The following is a 20,534-nucleotide window of genomic DNA, read 5'->3' on the forward strand; positions in this document are numbered from 1 at the left end:
TTGTGCTTATTTAGAGAAGTTTTTTATAACCTTGAAAACTGTCAGGTCTCATAGATACACTTTGATAAGATTTTATACATTATATTTTAATACTCACAACATTTTACAATTGAGAAGTAATGTAAACATTTTTATTTCCTCAACCAGATTGTTTTCTTTATTGTTGCTGAATTTCATTTACTTGTTAGTTCATTCATTTATTCTTGTTTTTACATCCTGACTTCTGTTTCCCCTCCCTCCCTTCCTCCAAGTCTCTTCCCTACTTCCTCTCCACTCCCAGCCCACAATCCACTCCTCCTGTGTTTATGTTTAGGAAAAGGAAGGTCTCCCTTGAGCATCAACAAAAAATGGCATATAAATATGGAGTAAAATTAAGTACCTACCTGATTTTCAAAGCTGCAAAAGGCAACCCAATATGAGGAGAAACTTCAGTTGTTCATTTTAGCAATGATTTGATAGCTACTATTTTTTGCTTTATAATCAGCACCATATAAAAGCATATCATTCCATCTTTGTCAATTACTTACCTAATTTGGAATCTGGATTGTTCACACTTCTTTCACCTCTCCAGATTATTCCTTTTAAATTTTTTTTCAGGTTCTTTCCAATTTAACATACATGAAAGAAATGAGATAGTTTGTTAAAATCCTTCTGGTAATTTGTCAATAAGATTTAAGTTATAGAATAAAAACTTAAAGTAACAGAAATTGCAACTATATTAATGAAGGATGACCAGGGAAAAAGGAATATTCTTTTATTCAGATAAAAGCCCTAAATAAAGTGGATGAGTATTTTCTCAGTATTTATTCAATTGTGTATGTTCTATGAAAAAGGCAGTAGAAATTACTTCCCACTTTCATGTTTTTTACCCATACTTGTTTAGCTAATATATTTCTTCTCCTTGCCTCATGAAATTCCATCATCAATCACATACATGTGTATATTAAATTTTTACAGTGTTTTAAAATTAAGAAACTAATAAAATATTATAGCTATTATAATAGTTGTAATTGGCATAAACTAATTATGCATAATAATGGATTTCATTACTATGTTTTCATGAAATCATTTTATGTATTTTGATTATGAACACAATCAAAATTCATCTCCCATTGCACACTCTTGGCCCCTTCTACTCCCTCTTTGTTCCTTCCATTTCTCAAATAGTTCCCTTCTGTATTTAAGCCATTTTCATTTTGGTACCCAGAGAGTATATAGTAAGGGTTATTTAAAGGAGTGTGGTTGAAGGGTTATTTATAGAATGGATAACTTACCATGACATACATCACTACAGAAAAATTTTCATTTTCTCCTAGCAACTGTTAACTTCCTACAAGTTTTCAGGGGATGGGGCCTCTTGAGCCCCTCCCGTTCAGTGATGGAATGTCAAAAAGTCCAAACTTTTTCTTCTCATGTATAGTCAACTGTTGAGAGTTCGAGACTGTCCTGACATATAATGAGTAGAATACAGTGGTCCACATTAACACTACCTCCAGAATATTTATTCTGTCCCTCTTTTCTATGAAATATATTAAGCATTTGAGTAGTTGACATAAACTTTAATTTATGGAGTAAATTAACTTTCTATTTTCCATATTGTTCCTAAGTTTTAATATACATATAATTTATTAATATAGAGATTTCTAGTAACAGTAACACATCTAAGACTGAACCTCAAAATGTGGTTGCAGTATATATGTATCTTTAAGATTCTTTTTTGCCTAAAATATACCTTACAAAAATGAAATGTAGAAGGGCATATGAAAAGTATTAAGTTGTGCATTAAAAAACTGAAAACATAAAGTCCTATTTTCTTGGTACTATTTTAATTTGATAATACGATATTTAAAGAAAATTATAACTAGGTAGCAAATGAAAGTACTATGATTACTATTTTCAAACATTTAAGATCTATTTTAGTTTTAAAGGCATAAATTCCAATTGCAATGATATATATGACAAACTATTTACCATATAAAATGATGCCCCTTAGGGGGTCTCAATAACTTGTCAGTAATGGAAAGGAAGCCTAATACCGAACAGATTAAGAGTAATGGCTTTGAAAAAGATCTGCTTTTCAAATAATTTTCACTGAGCACCTGTTGTAGAGTCCTGTGGGACACTATAGATCTTGATTTCTGCATGATAACAGAAGTCTGTAATCCCAGAACACAGTGTGGACACAGGAAGATTACCCACTTGATGGCAGTTTCATCCCAATAACAAGTTCTACGCCTGCCTAAGTTATACTGAGAGTTCCAGACAGCACAGACACTGTGTTGAAAGCATATTAAAAAAAACAAAACAAAACAAAGTATACATAATGAAACAGACTCCGCATGCATATAAGCCTCAACAACGTTATAGTTCCCTCTTCTATTTTCCCCTACCATAAATCCTGGACTGTCTTTCACATATATATTCAATATAGAAAGAGTTACTTATTTAAGGAGGCTCAACATGATTTATTTATACCACAAAAGCTTCAGAGACTGCCATGTAGACCTAGGGAAAAGCTGATTTTTATGTTATTCTTCCCCTGTAGTCCTAGCCACCAAGGAAGCTGAACCAGGAGGAATGTTTAACTTGTGAGGTGGAAACACAAGGAGACCCTGTTAGTAACAAACAAATAAACAATGTTTCTTTTCAGTTTTAGTGGCATTAGAAAGACTTGGTAATTTCATAGGAGGTATATCATCTCATTTTATGGGATATCAAAAAAGAGTAGAAGGTGGGGTGGAGCAGTGTGGACCAGAATTCCACATACTGGAGAAATTAAAGTGCTTAAAGAGCTCATATACCCAAGGATAAGAGAGATATCTATGGTGAGGTCTAGAGTTACAAGAGTGGAAGGAGTCCTCACTATGTGGTGGCAGGGATTTCAGAATCATGTGTGCTACAAAACGTATGGCCTGAAGAATTTACCAGAAGGTTCTTCCCAGAAGTAGGGGTTTATAAGGTGTGTGTGTGTGGACATTCTGGAGGACAGATGGCTAGGAGAGCAAATATTTCTTGAGATAGAAAATTAATAACATTAAGGGATACTCAGGGGTTAGTGGAAGTGGAAAATTTGAGACTTGAGAAATTTCCACAGGAGGGTGTTTAGGGTATTCTGGAGGCAGTGTGATCAGGGATTTCTAGCAAGGTGTTTTAAGGGGTACAATGCTTCAAAAGTAGAGGTAGCAATATTATGCAAGTGGATGAAACCATTTTCATGTAGATAGGTAGGGGAGATAGTGAAGCAGGAGCTGTACATTGTTAAGGATGTGAGGAGGGGATCAAAGGGTTTCAGGACGTAGGTGACTAAATTGGTGTTGTATGTCAGAGAATAATGAAAGAAGCAGGAATCCAAAGGTTACATGGTCAGGTGTTTGTAAAGCAGAAGTGGAAAGTTGGAGTTGCCAGTGATGGAGTTTTCTTAGAGAGGTATTAGAAGTCATTAATCAAGTTCCCTGAGATGGTAGACTTTGAGAATTGAAGAGGTAGTAGTGTTTCCTTAGCAGATCCTTGACACCATCAATTCTTATTCACTTCTGCTAATGAGTAGGGAAGGTCTGCACATGCAAAGAATTCCATCTAGGAGACTATTATCACAGGGTAATTTTTGTTAAAATTTTAAAGAAAACAGAAAATAATATTCCCTCACATCAAATAGTCATTTTATTGATAACAAACAGCCGAGCGTTGCCATATGTATGATCATTCATGTAGACATACTGTGTGCTTCCGTCCATGGAGACACTTAACTACAATCCTATCAATATGTCAGTAGTAATCAGGATTATGAAGGTTAGTTCATGCTAGTTAGCATGATAAACTATGGTAGTATAAATCATGGCATTCTATTTTTCAGCTTATAAGTAAATAAAAATAGTATAATAACTGATGGAATCCTACTATTTGAAAGGCCAAAGCATGTGTATTATACTTAAGGTTATCATGAGCTACATAATGAATTTCAACTCACCCTTGGCCGTATGTATAGGTATATGTATGTTTGCATTTGAATTCAGGAAGAAATAGGGAGGGGAAGTGGGATGAGAGGAGAGGAAGACAGAAGAGAGGAAAGGAGGGCAGAGGAGAGAAGAGAGGAGATTCTGGACAGCACCAAAGATAATGAATTAACCGAATAATTCAGCATAATCCACAGTGATTTATTTGATTTTTGTTTTTCATTTCTCTAGTTTTTGTTTGCTTGTTTGAATGCTTTTTTTTTTTTTTTTTGGAACAAGTATCTTCTTATGAAGGTAGGCCAGCTGTGAACTTGTTAGGAGCCTCCTCTGTCATCACCTCAGGGTTGGGATTATAGAACTGTCACTAAGCCAGCTCACTGTGATAATTTAGTCATCACATTAAAATCAGAAAAATCAACTAAATATGAATTCTGTAAATCACGATAAGTTGAAACGATAGATCTTCTACATCTTGTTAGCATCATATTAACACTGCTTTGCAGTCTAAATATCTCTTTTCACTTCCTTTTCTCCTCATGAGCAAGTTCCATGAAGATCATTAATAAAACAGTCATTTCTTAAGGAAGCTCAAAAATCTCATATATCAGTGATCTTTCAGGGGCAGCAATGTAGGTCATAGGAAAAGGACGTTTACTTCTACATTCTGTTATTTAAACACTATGTGCATGATGTTTCTATCACTGAATAGTATAATAATTTTTCTAGATTTAAAAACCTTTATCCCTGTTGATCACTGATTAGTGTTCAATTTGTACATAGACCATTTTATTTAATTGGACTATTGGTGTTACCAAAATTTTTAAACTTGAAAATGTTGTCTTTCTCCTTTGCATTAAACCTAATTTTATAGCTCTATCACTGAAAATTATTTTCAATCCATATGTTCTACTATAATGTCTCTTTTTATTTTCTTTTACCCTTCTTATTTTATCCTTAGACCTCCAAATAGCCAGTCAGCTATACCTAACATTTTTCTATTTAAACCTTGATTTTTTTTTCGTGTTCAAAACATAAATTTTAATTATTTTGAACATATACATTTTGAAAATTCCTATAAATCATGTGAAAGTACCTTTAAATTAAAAACAAAATAATTTATAATTAGAAATTATATTATTGCTGCTATAGGTTTGCATTTTTTAAGTAATTTTATTAAATTATAAAAGTTTCCATTTCCGCCCCTCCTCCCACCACCCTCCCACTCCCCCCACTCCCTCTCCTCCTCCCTCTCCATCTCTAAGAGCAGTCAGGGTTTCCTGCCCAGTGGGAAGTTCAAGTTCCTCACGCCTCCCTCCAGGTCCAGGAAGGTGAGTGTCCAGACGGACTGGATCCACAAAATCCAGTATATGCAGAGGAAACAAGTCCCAGTGCCATTGTCAATGGCTTTTCACAAAGACTCCTGGCCAGCCATCTTCAGAGAATCCGGCCACATTCAGAGAATCTGGTTGGATTGCATCCTCATTCAGTCCCAGTTCAACTGGCCTTGGTAAACTCTCATTAGATCCGTCCCCTTGTATCAGTGGGTGATCACATCCCTCGCAGTCCTTATTTCCTTTTTCATTTTCTTCCTCCTTCTGCTCCTCATTTGGACCTTGGGGGTCTCAGTCTGGTGCTCCAATGTGGGTCTCCGTCTGTATCACCATCCATCGTCGGATGAAGGTTCTCTCTGATCTTGCCTTCTTTGCTCACGTTCTCTTTCCTTCTGCTTCTCTTTTGGACCTAGGGAGTTAAGTGTAAACTTGTGCAGCCACTGTGGAAATCAGTGTGGCGGTTTCTCAGGAAACTGGGAGTCAACCTCCCTCAGGACCCAGCAATTCCACTCTTGGGAATATACCCAAGAGATGCCCTATCATACTACAAAAGCATTTGTTCAACTATGTTCAAAGCAGCACTATTTGTAATAGCCAGAACCTGGAAACAACCTAGGTGCCCCTCAATAGAAGAATGGTTAATAAAGGTGTGGAATATATACACATTAGAGTTTTACTCAGCGGTAAAAAACAATGACATCTTGAATTTTGCATGCAAATGGATGGAAATAGAAAACGCTTTACTGAGTGAGGTAAGCCAGACCCAAAAAGAGGAATATGGCATGTATTCACTCATATGTGGATTCTAACCATAATTAAAGGCTTTGAGCCTATAATTCGTGATCCTAGAGAAGCTAAATAAGAAGGTGAACCTGATGAAAATCATGTAGCTATCTGCCTGGAGATTGGAAATAGACAAGAGTCCCAGGTAACCTCGGGTGCATGGGGGGGTAGGAGGGTTGTTGGAAGGGGAAAGGGTTAGAGAGAAGGGAGTAGGGGAGGAATGGGGAAAGCTAGGTCGACTGGGATGGGGGGAGGGAGGAAGGATGGATATGAGATCAGGGAAGAATATATTTCAACTAAGGGAGTCATTTTAGGGTTTACAGAAGACTTGATTATAAATGGGCTCCCAGGTCCAAGGAGAGATCCCCAGATTGTTCTCTGGACAGAAGAGAGGGTGCCTGAAACGGCCTAGGCCCATAACCATACTGATGAATATTTTGCTTATCACCATAGAACCTTCATCTGGCGATGGATGGAGATAGAGACAGAGACCCACATTGGAACACTGGACTTAAACCTTGATTTTAATCTCTTCTCATGTCAATAGCACTGATGTATCAACTTTACACACGATAGTTTTAACATATTTTTAGAATTGCTTTTTTGTCTCTCATGCTCTTATTTAATATTTTTAAAATTATATTCTAAGCTATTCCTAAAGCAACTTTCAAGTTTGTTTTATTCCTGTGCCTTCAAAGTAACCACTACATTGGTAAATATATGTTATCTGTATTCAGTATTATGAATGCATGCATTTTTATGAGCTTAACATTAGAGTAAGTGTTAAAAGAAAGAACCGAATAAATAGCAGCTTACCATATCTCTTATGCTTACAAGTCTAGCTATGAAAATTAAAACACATAAGTAAGGTTAAAAAAGATTGCCATTTAAAAATATAATCTACGATTATGAATCATAGATTCTTGAATCATAGATAATGAAGAAAAAGCTAGTCAGTGACTTAAGTCTTGAAAAAAAAGTGTATGTACTCTTGAACCTTAAAATATATCTTGAGCCATTTTAAACAGGAGAAATATACTGAGTGACAAGGAAAGATATGAGAACTTGGGTTCATTCATAAAATTTGAGAAAAAGTTAAACTCACAAATGCTGAGGACAAAAAATAAATCACTATGAATGCCAAATAAAGGAGTCTATATGTCTTAATATAACCAATTACTAAGCAGTTATGTGAGTTGTGCTTTTCATTCATGGATGATGTCTACTTTGTGATAGATTGTTTGACATGTATTTATCTCATAGTATACATTTTCTTATGACAAGAGTACAGTGGGATCATGACCAGAGGCTTACAGCACTGTAGCAAAATTCTAAGTAATTAAGTTGACAATAAATGAAGTTCCAACTTATTTCAGATTTGACATATGATTGTTTTATTTATTACAAACTGATTAAGTCCTCTATACGATTGTTTCAAGTAGACATAATATTGGCTTCCTTCCATGGAGACACTATCTACCATCTTGTCAGGATACTAGAAGAAACTAGTTTATAAAGGCTAATTCAAACTAGTTAGCCTGATAAACTATGATAGCATACATTTGACTCTCTGTTTTCAGCTTATAATTCGAGCTAGCACAGATAAAATAACAATCAAATAAATAAGTAGTGTTTTCATTTTGTATCATATAATGTACATGCAAAATCTTAATCAAAGTTGTGTTGGTTATAATTAAGAAATTCTGATAAATATGGAATATTTTCTTCATTTCATTGATAAGGAGATATCATAAGGTTAATTAAGTAAATTTCTAAGACATGTAGCAAGTGTTACAAATGATTATTCTTTTTTTGTTTTTTTGTTTTGTTTTGTTTTGTTTTTTGCCTACTACTCTATATAGATCTACGGTGGAGGTTGGGAGACTGTGTGTGCGGTGTGCGGTCGTTCTGCAGGCCACCTGCCAGGCCGTGGCGCTGACTGACGATATAACTACTTGCAGTGCTGGGCTGGGGATCGAACTCGTGTCCTTGGGCGGAGCGGTCAGGCACTCTGCCCCCTGAGCCGTCTCTCTCCGGCTCATATGATTATTCTTTAGACTGGAATCTTTTCTGAAAACTTATTTTACTTTACTTTTCTGAAAACTTATTTAAGTTAAATAAGTAATAAGTTACTTATTTAACTTATTAACTTAAGTTACAAAATTTTACTATCGACTATGTGGCAAGGACAAGATTTAAAATCTAAATCTTCAGCCTGTTCTTTATTCTTCTTGAAAATAAACTGTGTGTTAGAATAAAGGCTAATACATGAGGTAATGGCTTGTTCTTTTTCTGGGGTAGTTGAAATGTATTAGTAAATAACATACGTGAGTAGATAAGAAAAGTGACCTGTATGGTTCTGTTATAGTATTTACAATACACACACACACACACACACACATACACACACACACACACACACACACACACACACACACACACCTACATACATACACACATACAAATAAATATAATGTGCTCTAAAAGTAAAATACCTTAAAAAGGAATACTGAGCAATTAGTACTATAAAAGTGCAAACTTAGAAAGGACTGATTGAGAGTTTTAAGTGTTTTAAGAATTTAGTACGTATTCTATCAGTCCCATCTCAACATGACTACAGAGAATTGGATACTATTAAAATTGTGTTATCACATATGTGAAACTTTGGAATAATGCATTGGAAATACAGTGAAGTATTATTGGAAGTATAAAATTAGATGGGGCTTCAGGCATGCCTAATCAGATAAGAGCAAATGGCTTTTCTTACAGAAGATGTGGGTTAAATTTCAAATGCTCACATGTTATAGCTCCAGTTACAATTTTCTGTTCCAGCCCCTGAAGGCACTACACACATGTGGTGCACATATACATGCAAGGTAAACATTTATACACATAAAACAAATATTGTTTGAGAAGAACACATAAAATTAGAGAATATATGAGATGATGTATGTTTAGGATGATTTTTCAACAAACTGCAAGCAGTATGAGTAAAAACCTAGGGAACAACTAGGAAGCTTCATTAACCATAGTGTTCAGCTATTTAAACCTCTGTGTAATTTTCTCCATAGCTAATGCTTACTCCAAGTTAAATAGAAAATAGGAACACTCTCATAATGTCAGGTAATGAAAAAGTAATAATTGAACTTTCTGGCTGCTTGAAATTAGAGAACACTTCATAAACACATATTGGTTATACAAGAAGCATGCTCAATATAATGTTTAAAATTATTTATAACTGTCTTAAGATGTTCATTTAAGAAGAAGTAGATTTAGAGAGCTTTCTGGCTGTTTCAGGATTGTTCCTCAACACTCAATATATTTTTTTTATGAGAGCTGAATCAGTTACTGCTTTATGAGACAACTGTCTTATTTGGTACTTGTATTCAATCATTGTGTACTTACCCTTCTTACTTCATTACTGAGATAGAAAACAGTAAAGTATTAAATATCTTCACATTGAGTTCATTAATACTGTATTGCTGAAGCATTGCTATTCTTTACATGCAAGAATATAATTTAAGAGAAAAATGCCTACCAGAGGACATAATAAGTGATCCAAAGATACCCATTGTCATCTAATAAAAGTATGATTTTCAGTTAGAAGGAAAGTTTTACTTATTCCTTAATTTGAAAGAGGTGGCACACATGTACAACATATCAAATACAGATCAGTTAATAACATTAGCCTTAATGCTGGATCATGCATATTTAACTGAGATGGGAATCTCTAAATATACCTGCAAAAGGCATAATAGACAACAATTACTGGCTTTAACTTACCTAAACTACCAACATTTTTAATTAATCTATTTTATGTGTATTTTATTTATCCATAACCATAACCTCCATGTATTTCTATGTACGACATGTATGTCTGGCGCCCACAGAAGTCACTAGAGAGCATGAGTTACCCTGGAACTGGAGTTACAGATGTTGTGAAGCACCATGAGTGTTCTGACAATGGAACAAACTCAGGTTCTCTGATAAAGCAACAAGTGTTTTTAACCACTGTGACATTTCTCCAGACTTCATTATTTTCTTTTTTATATAGTTACCACATGGTACAAAGTCTATATTTATCATTTTTTGTGGATAAGAAAGGAACTTTATTAAGAAATGTGACTTATCCATGGCCATTAAAGCAATAGTGGTAAGAATTAGATTCTGTCACTGTCTGTACAGCTGTGCTAATGAGTAACTCACAAGGATATGGATCATATATAATGCATCTACATAAAAATTGTGCACAGGTAGAAGAAATTTAATTTCATATAGCAACTAGTATCAACAAATTGTAGAGAATAATTGAACATTCAAAATAAAATTATATTTAACTGTGCGAATCTCAAAATGGTTTCACACATTTTATAGGTAATTTCAATTACTCAAAGTAAAGAATCCTTCTGGTCCTGTTGATAATTTTGTGGAAAAGTTTCGGGGATATTTTTTACTTAATTTTGAATAAAGTATTTTGGCGTCAACTTTGGATATATTAGAATTAAAGAAATCCATCTTTTTCTCAAGGTAACTTGGCTTTTATATTCCTTGTTAGTTCACTATAAAACTTTTGTGTATCAGAGAAACTGGTATTCCTAAAGCTGGTATTCCTAAAGCTGATGATTCTATAAGAATATAAAAGGTAAGAATGAAATACAAGAGATGCCATGATTAACTTAAATTTTAGTTGTAGTTCCAGAAGTACAGTTTTTGTTCCTTAAATCTAATGCTTTAATACAATATATAATGCCAGATCATCTGTTTTTATATCTATGTTTTTTTAATAATAAAAATATATGACTTTGAGAAGTTAGAATATAAAGGAACTGCTTATTGTGTAAACTAAAATGTTACAGTTAAAGAAATGTATTTTATAAAACACAACAGAAAACGTGATTAAGTTTCATATTATTATTCATTCACAGATATGATCATTTTCTACATAATGCTGAGGATAAGTATCCACTATTAGAGTACATGAAAGTGTTATTTATCCTGTGATCTACTTCTAAACAAAAATCCTAATAACATTTATATATTGTATACATAATAATAAACATAAGTACAGTAATCTCCAAATTTTGTAGTGATGAATACACAGAAACACCTATAATGTACATTAAAGTTTATCTATTGAATATAAGATTCAGTTAAATATCTCTCAAAAACTTTTCACTTCCAAGGAGAACAACTGAGAACTACGAAGTAATCAACAGAAAAATAAATGAAAATAAATGTACTAGCTGAATATTTAAGCTTACCTCACAGACATACTAAATTGAATCTTATACTTTTGGGTGTGGTAGCACATGCCTTTAATCCCAACACTTGGGAGCCAAAAGGAGGTGAATCTCCTTGAGGTTGTGGCCAGCTTGGTCTATGTAGAGAGTTTCAGGACAGCCAGAGTGATATAGATAGCTTTGGCTGTCCTGCAACTCTTATAGACACCTTGTTGAGGAGAGAGAGAGAGGGAGAGAGACAGAGAAAGAGAGACAGAGGGAGACAAAGACACAGAGAGGAGGAGGGAGGAAGGAAGGAAGGAAGGGGAGAGAGAGAGAGAGAGAGAGAGAGAGAGAGAGAGAGAGAGAGAAAGAGAAAGAGAAAGAGAGAAAGAAAGAAAGAAAGAAAGAAAGAAAGAAAGAAAGAAAAAGAAAGAAAGAAAGGCAAACTCTGCACATACCATACAGACAAAGTTTAAAAGAGAGCTTATAAATATCAAGAACAGGGGGGTAGAGAGATGATTCAGGGCTTAAGAACTCTGCCTGCTCCTTGAGAGGTCCTGAGTTCAATTCTCAGCAACCACGTGGTTGCTTGCAACCATCTATAATGAGATCTGGTGCCCTTTTCTGACCAGCAAGAATACATGCAGGCAGAACATAGCACACATAATAAATAAATAAACCTTTACAAAATTAAATAACTAAATAAATATCAAGAACAGAAGTTACTGTTTCACAATTTTAGTGCTATTATAATTTAAGATATATGTAATTGCAAATAAACTTGATGTTACATATTTATAATGGAATAAAAATATTCAGGGCCATGAGATAAAGTAAATTTGTCTTAGAGAAGACAAAATGTGTAGCTTAAGAGCAAGAAATTTTTCATGATGAATGGGGACATATTATGATGTGCAAAATTAAATTAATATTTACTTTTATTTTAAAATATATATATTTATGAAAATGAACAATTTTGAATGGTAAATGTACATGTATTTATTTCAGTCTGCAAGTATATCTGCACTACCATGAGACTGTTTTTCCCTCAGCACAGTCAGATAATGAAATTGTGTTTCTTCTATTCGGCCTTGAAGTTGATAGATAGTATCAACACATTATGTTCCTTGTATTCAAATAAAGAATAAATTTTTGACAGTTATTGAGGTTAAATACATATCAACACTGTACACTGCTTAAGTTCTTCAACATTTTCCTCTGTCTTCAATAAATTATGAAAAATACAAATAAACATCCTTTAAAATATATACTTTATTGGAATTATAGTAATTTCAATGGGTGTTGTAAGAAAAAATCTTTGGCTACCACTGTAAATGTATCCTTTTATGATTTTATGATTTTACATTATTTTTTGAATTATCACATTTATTTTGTTAACAAGTAAACAGACTATCTTTTTTCATTATACATTTCAATCCAAGTTCTTACTCCCTCCCCTACTCCTCTTCCCTCCACATACCCTGCCACCCCACACCCACCCAATCCTCAGAAAGGGTAAGGCACATTGCCCTGTGGAATGTCCAAGGCCCTCCCTACTATATCTAGGCTGAATAAGGTATCCATCCAAAGAAAGTAGCTTCACAAAAATCCAAGACAAGCAGCAGGGATACATTCTTGTGCCACTGCCAATGGCCCCTCAATCTGCCTCAGGCATGAAACTTGAGGGAATGGAATTGTCAAGAAGGAAGGACAGAGATTTTACATTCTTGAACAGTGTATGCAATTTTAATTTGAAGACTATTAATAGTAAAAATAAAAAATAAACCAAATAGACAAATGAGATCACAATAACGTGAAAATTTTCTGCTCAGTAAAAGAAACAATCAACAAAGTGAAGATTCAAAAAGTAGAATGGGAAATTATGTTTGCAAACTATTGATCTCCTAAGTGTTTAATACTCCAAATACATAAGACATTCAGTGAATCAAAATTATAACTAGGTTAAAAATGGATAAAAAAAACTAAATATATATTTTCAGAGTAAGAAATACAAAATAACAGATACTTGAAATCAATGCTATATATTATTAATCATCAAGGAATAAACAAATAAAATTATAATCAAGTGTCATTTCATTCCTGTTGAAATGGTTATCATGAAAAAGAAAGACTACTAATATTGTTAAGGATGGAGAGCAAATGGTAACCTTTAACACTGTTAATGTGAGTAAATTAATAAGCCATTACAGAAATGAGTATGTTCAAGAAATCAGTATGTTAGGAAAACAGCTGGTATCTGTATTCACTATGCCATTATTTAAAATAAGCAAGGTAGAATATTAATCTAAGTGATCATAAACACCAGGAAAGAAAATTTGGAATGCATATGAAGTTAAGTCTATTTAGCATTCAAAAAAAAACAATAGAAATCTTGTAATTTGTGACAACAAACATGAGCATGCAGTGCATTATGTTTAGTGAAATTAACAGAAACATACACAGAAACCAGGCCAAGAAATGTGAACAGATTATCTAGCAGTTCATGATGTAGCTAGTGTAAAATGCATATGTAAAAATATATGCATACATATGTATGATCTTATGTGCTACACATACAATTATACTTTAAAATTATTTTAAATTATCATTATATTGACAATATATTGATATATCAAAACCTCTGTCTATACACCACATTCAGTTCATTTGTATATTTTATAAAGGAATAAGAAAGAAGTACAGTATTATAATGAAAATAATTTTGTGAAATAACAAACAATATAATTTTACTATTAGTTATCAATCATAAAAGATATTATCTTAAATTTATTTGTATTTCAATTATAGTAAACAAAGGCCTCTGGATTAAGAAACACAAAGGCATTTTTTACATTCCTGAAAACTGCAAAATACTATTTCTATAGTTATGCTGTATATATGTATACACAGCCAACTCCATAAAACCAACTTATTTTTTATGTTTATTTGTTCTCTAGATTTATAATGTTTCTGTCTGTTTCCGTATCTCAATCATTTGGAGAATAAATGAAAGGTCAATTATAAAATTTGTGCACTTTAATTCTCTCCATTGTAATGAAATTCTATTATCCCACACTGGCTCTTATTCTCTCCTGAATATATCTAATAAATGCATGCCTATCAATTTGGGGATTAAAACCAGTAACACAACGGTTCATTGTAGAAGCACACATATTCAGACAAATAATGTTTGACAATTATGTACATTCATATAAATGGAGAAAGGAAAGTCTCTTGAATTTGAATCAGTTATGTATATCTTTATGAAAAAATATTTAAATGATTTCAATCCAGATATTTTTGTCACACACCAAAACATCAAGCTGAAAAGCATTAAATTTCTAGAAAAAAAATGATAAAGAATAGTATCTGTGGATGCAAGGGGAAATGGATAGAGAGAAGGAAGAAGGGGAGGACACGGGAGAGCTTGGGGGAATGGGATGGGTGGGATGGAGGAAGGGTGGGTATGGGAGCAGGGAAGTAAATAGTTTAATTAAGGGAGCCATTTTTTTAGGGTTTGCAAGAGACTTGACTCTAGAGGGGTTCCCACGTCCAAGGAGAGGTCACCAGATTGTTCCTTGAGCAGCTGAGGAGAGGACGCCTCAACTGGCCCTATCCTATAGCCACACTGATGATTATCTTGCATATCACCATAGAACCATCATCTGGCGATGGATGGAGACAGAGACAGAGGCCCACACTGGAGCACTGGACTGAGTTCCCAAGGTCCAAATGAGGAACAGAAGGAGGGAGAACATGAGCAAGGAAGGCAGGACCACGAGGGATGCGTCCACCCACTGAGATGGTGAGACTGATCTAATGGGAGCTCACCAAGGCCAGCTGGACTGGGAGTGATGGAGCATGTGATCAAACTGGTCACTCTGAATGCAGCGGGCAATAAAGGCTGACTGAGAAGCCAAGGACAATGAACTGGGTTTTGATTCTACTGCATGGACTGACTTTGTGGGAGCCTGGTTTATTTGGATGCTCACCTTTATAGACCTGGATGAAGGGAGGAGGACCTTGGCCTTCCCACCGGGCAGGGAACACTGACTGCTCTTAGGACTAGAGAGGGAGGGGGAGGGGGGAGGGGGGGTGGAAGGAAGACAGGGAGGAGGAAAATTTTAATAAATAAATAAATAAATCGAAATATATATGTTCATATATATGTATGTATGTATGTATGTATATCATTGACCATACAGACAAGAAAACAAAAGCCAAAAAAAAAAAACTGTGACTTTGGATGACACATGATACTTAGAAAACAATATTACTTGGACTTCATTTTAATTGTAAAAAGAGCTTCTCTTTTCTGAAAAGTATTAAAGGCAATGTTGAGAGAAGATAAAATAAGTTCACACTGGATTTGCTAACCTTTTTTACATGAAGGACTCATGTAGACAGTATAGAAGACCACTCAAAGAATAGTAGCAATGTAAGTAATACTTATTTTTAAATAGAGAAAATATGAGTACATACTTCACAGAACATATGTGATTAGCAAATCAGCATATGAAAAGATGCTCAACATCAGTAGTCTTTAGAGAAATGCAAATAAGAACCACAAGACTATGCTACCACATACCTATAAGAATGGTTATATTTAAAAACCCTGAACACAGCAAATATTTTTACTGTTGGTAGAGTTGAAAATAACCTATTTGAGAAATAGATTTCTTATAATGGCAAACATGCACCTACCATTTGATCCAGCCATTCCACTCCTAGGAATGTTTTCTAAAAGAAACAAAAACATATGTCCTTGTCCATATCGATACTTTTTCACAAAGGGATCATAGCAACTTTATTCACAAAGTCAAACTTAAACAGATGAATAAGAATAGTCTACTTACACAAAATATATCACTACTCAATAAAAAGTAGGAAAAGCATTTTTGATACATACAAAATGGATAAATTTTGAAATTTTTTTGCTAGAGAATGAATACAGGCAAAACATGATGAATATTCAATGATACTGTTAATTTACAAAAGCAAAAATCAAAAATTAATGTATAGGACCCTAAATAGATTAATTATTACAAAACAACAGAGGGAGGAACTATAGATATGTAGATGTGTGAGAAAAATTTTGGTATGACAAAATCTGTTATCTTAATGGCAGAGATGATGCCAAATGTGTATAGATTTATTAAAGTTTGTTGCATACATTGATTTTAATAGCTTTTTTAAAAACAAAATGGGGAATGGGATACTAGTTTAGCTAAGTAACACTGTCAGGATGATTTTTCATCTCCAAATGACACAACAATAAGAAAAAAACGAACTGGTCTCTGTAGCAAGGCTCAGTGGGTAAAAATGCTTGCCATGCTAACCTGGACACATGGTACAATGAGAGAATCAACTCCTCAAATTTGTCTTCTAACTTCTATATGTACTTCCAGGTAGTACAGACACACATACACAGACATGCACACATGTGTACATGTTAACAAACATACAATTTACACCATTTTAATTTAAAAGCTTAAAAGTAATAAGCTGCTTATGCATCATTTTATAAATATTTGTAATTGAACAAACACTGACACACTTGCCATTGTGTGTGTGTGTGTGTGTGTGTGTGAGAGAGAGAGAGAGAGAGAGAGAGAGAGAGAGAGAGAGAGATAACAATACAAGGATCTATGCATATATCCTTATCAGGAAAGTTATACACAGTTCTTAAAGACTCATGTATAACCTGTGTAGCTAAGAATTTCTGTGATAAACATTATTTACTCTAAAGAACGAGAATTTAGTATTAGATAAACAATAACAAGATAAAAGAACAGACAGAGCACTCATTGTGTATGAAGTTTATACATAATCTTCTGATGAAAATTAGCTACATAATGTTTTGGAACTAAAGCATGTAGATATACTTATAGTAGAAAATATATGTTGTACTTAAACTGCTTACATGAATTACATGAAGAAATGCATATGATATATATATATGTGTGTGTGTGTGTGTGTGTATGTATATAAATTATATCTAATAAGTAAAACACCGAATGATATATAATACCTAAGGAAGAAAATATATGAAAGAGTAGTATGATTGGAAGCTGTCATCTAATTTCAAAATTCACAGATTATAGAAAAAATCAAAAATCATAAAATTCTTAAATACTATTTTGTATGACTTTTTATATGTTTCTTTCCCATTAAAGAATTTACAAAATATGTATGTGAATATGAATTCATAATTTAAAATTATAAAAATCTTCTAAATATATAACTTTATACTAAACCCTATAATAAAGATTTATATGGAATGTTATAGCAATGATATTTTCTAAAATATTCATGGTTTCATTAATTCAATGCTCAAGTCACTTTACCTTTTGAGTTCAACACGGATTAATTCTTTTTTCATTCATTTGGGAAAAAGCAGATAACAAATTATTGCTAAATGGAAAATAAAACTATGAAAAGATATTCAGTCTTACTACTAATCTAAGAAATGATGTTTAGAGAATTGAGAAATCATTACAAAATATTATTTAAATGAGAATAATAGTAATCTCTGGAAATACCTTGAGTTACATTTGATTTATTATTTTTATTTAATATATCAACTTATTTCAATCAATTCAAGTAATTTCAAAAAATATAAATTGACCTTAAAAGTCCCATAGTATTGAAACAAGCCTGGGATACACAGAAAGTTTGAGGCCATCGTGGGATTCATAGTGTGACTATCTCTAAAACAACAAAAATTTTCCCCATTGCATTATTTTCTGAAATTGTGTTCAATAAAAATGAACAGAAAGTAGAAATTGATCCAACTGAGTCAGTTTACATGGTACATAAACAGTTTCAATAGGCACAGATGAAAAGATTACTATATAAGTGTTTCAAAAAGTAATAGGTAGCTACCAATATAAAAAATTTAAATATCTAAGGTTGTAGTTATAGGTCAGAGATAAAGTGCCCTAACATGAGTGATTCTTGTATTCCAGACTCACTTCTGGAAAATAAACAAATCTAGATCTTAACTCACAACTGACTCAGAAATATTAATCTCTGATGGTATAGAAGTTAACATGTAAATTACACTATTAAATTACTATAAAATATAAGTATCTTTATTTTAGAAATGTCTATTACTGTAACTACAGATAAATGGAAGTACAATATTTATCATGCAGGCCATTGTTTTGAATTATTTTTTACATAGTGTGTGTTATCAATAAAATTAAAAAACAAAAATTAAATGTAAGCATTTATTACTAATATACTTGTCAAAGGAAAGACACGGGCATAATTGGTTGAATACTGGAATGGATGAACTCTTAAACCTTTTACATTTTAATAATCTTCGTGGACATTTGCAACCGGTACAAAATTACTAAATAACCATAAGACTTAGTTCATAATCCAATATCTAGAAAAGTAAACTCTGTTAATGCTCTGAAGTACATACTAATTCATGCTATAGGTACTCAGGATATATACATATATAGTACCCACAAAAAGACTCCGGTTAAATAGTTCAAGACAATTATAATGAAATATAGATCTATTTAAAAATAAAGAATTGATTATTTCCTATGAAAATATAGCTATAAATCAGAAAATTACTAACTATCATATGATGTCACATGGATAAAAGAGTATACATAAAGAAACTGGGGTATACAAACATAAGGATACTACTGGAAGGACAAGCATCAACAAATTAAAATGCTTATCAGTTGGTTGCTATAATTAAAGGTTCACTATAATCAGAATATTCTATACTGAATATTAATCTTTAAAATACACATATAATTTGACAGCTACAGATAAATACAAGTTTATTTTCAAACTAATATCTTAACTTAAAAATAAGTGACTAAATGAAAAGCACAAACTCTATAATGAAAAGTACGGCACAAAAGCTTGTCAAATTTTAATATATTTCATCATTTGAAATTAATAATGGAGTATATTTTATATTTTAACATAACACTTATAGACTATGATCAACTTTAAAGAGCACATTTTAAGTAGGTTATTTTCTTATATATATGCCAAGCCAGATCTGTAAAATTTTATTTAAGCAAAGATGTGCAATTCTGGTCATTCATAAAAAAGGGTGTTAATATGTCCTTACCTTTCAACGGAAAGTGAACACTGGTCTTTTTGGTTGTAGCAGAACTGAATCCTGTAAATAAAAATAGCAAATATCTGTTTTTAAACTTCATTTAGCAAAAGTTTGTTTACATATTGCTGGACTTGTAAATCATCCTTTTAATATGGATACAATTCAAAATTAGAAGGAAATTGGTGACAGATGACATCTTAAACGCTTACAGATGATGCACTTGCGTTATAACAACCCCTCCTCCCATCCTGCTGTTCGTGGAATTGAAACCTGCTGCACAAAAGTCTGAAATAAATTCTCCGATAAAAAAAATACCACCTTATATTTTAATCCCCCTTTGTTTTATCTAAAATTTTGCTGCAAGCATTGAAAAGGACTACGTGGCAATTTAGCAATACGATTAGAGTACAGTATATGCCAGCTTTAAAACAGAAATACGATTTTAAAAAAATGATGTGACTGACTCACGGCAACATGGGTTCGCAAACCTTGTAGATGGATATAAACCAGATAAACCAGGATTGCCAAACATCACAGACAGCACTTATTAAATCTGCTACGTGGAATGCAATATGCCTGCTGTCTGGCCCCTCCCCCCTCTGCCAATAAACGACTCCCCCTTTTCAAGTGTGAAAACACATGCTCATAGAATATTTAGAGAAAATCATTTTTGTTTGCGTGTCCCTTCCCACCCACCCCCAATTATCCAGTCACAGCATGCAATGACGCCATTTAGAGGTTTTTTTTTTTTTTTTTTTCATTAACAGTTCGCGGTGTGGAGGCCTTGTTCAACCAAACAGGAATTCTGGGCTGCTGAGCTAAAGGGATTCTTTTTTTTTTTTTTTTTCCGTTGCTAGGAATTATAGCTGGAATTTTTACCTCATGTCTACGCTTTTTTTTTTTTTTTTAAATTTCTTTATCTCCCTTTGAATTAGAAACCACATAAGGAGAGAATGTTGTTAAGAGAGACCCGGTCTAGGGTTGGGGGAAGGGTGCCTTAGCCACTAAGGAGCATCTGGGAAGGTGGGAGGAGCCAGGAGAGAGAGCGGCCGCCTTAGGCCTTTCGTTGGCCTTAACCCTAGTCAATCCAGCCTGTTCAGCAAATGAGGAGCGACTACAGGCATCCGGGGAACGAAATTAATGAGAGGGT

At 33.4% G+C, this 20,534-nt stretch overlaps 1 protein-coding gene across 16 annotated transcripts in view; it reads right to left on the reverse strand.

The window, feature by feature from the left end:
- Fam133a (family with sequence similarity 133 member A) overlaps positions 1-20,380 on the reverse strand; it is a 33,186-nt gene extending 12,806 nt beyond the window's left edge. For 2 of the 16 annotated variants that reach the window (XM_048418023.3, XM_048418020.3), the window contains exons 1-5: positions 19,853-19,976; positions 19,394-19,444; positions 17,637-17,661; positions 15,994-16,029; positions 528-600 (exon numbers count right to left, since the gene is read on the reverse strand). The gene's annotated coding sequence lies outside the window, so the exon portion shown is untranslated. Of the gene's footprint in view, positions 1-527; positions 601-15,281; positions 15,355-15,993; positions 16,030-17,636; positions 17,662-19,393; positions 19,445-19,852; positions 19,981-20,263 lie in introns of those variants that run through there. The other 14 variants (XM_085684883.2, XM_085684879.2, XM_085684877.2 and 11 more) reach the window with 13 other exon arrangements.
- Between the last annotated feature and the right edge of the window lie 154 nt (positions 20,381-20,534).

This window comes from Myodes glareolus, chromosome X, assembly GCF_982192425.1.
Source record: "Myodes glareolus chromosome X, mMyoGla1.1, whole genome shotgun sequence".
Lineage (NCBI taxonomy): Eukaryota > Metazoa > Chordata > Mammalia > Rodentia > Cricetidae > Myodes > Myodes glareolus.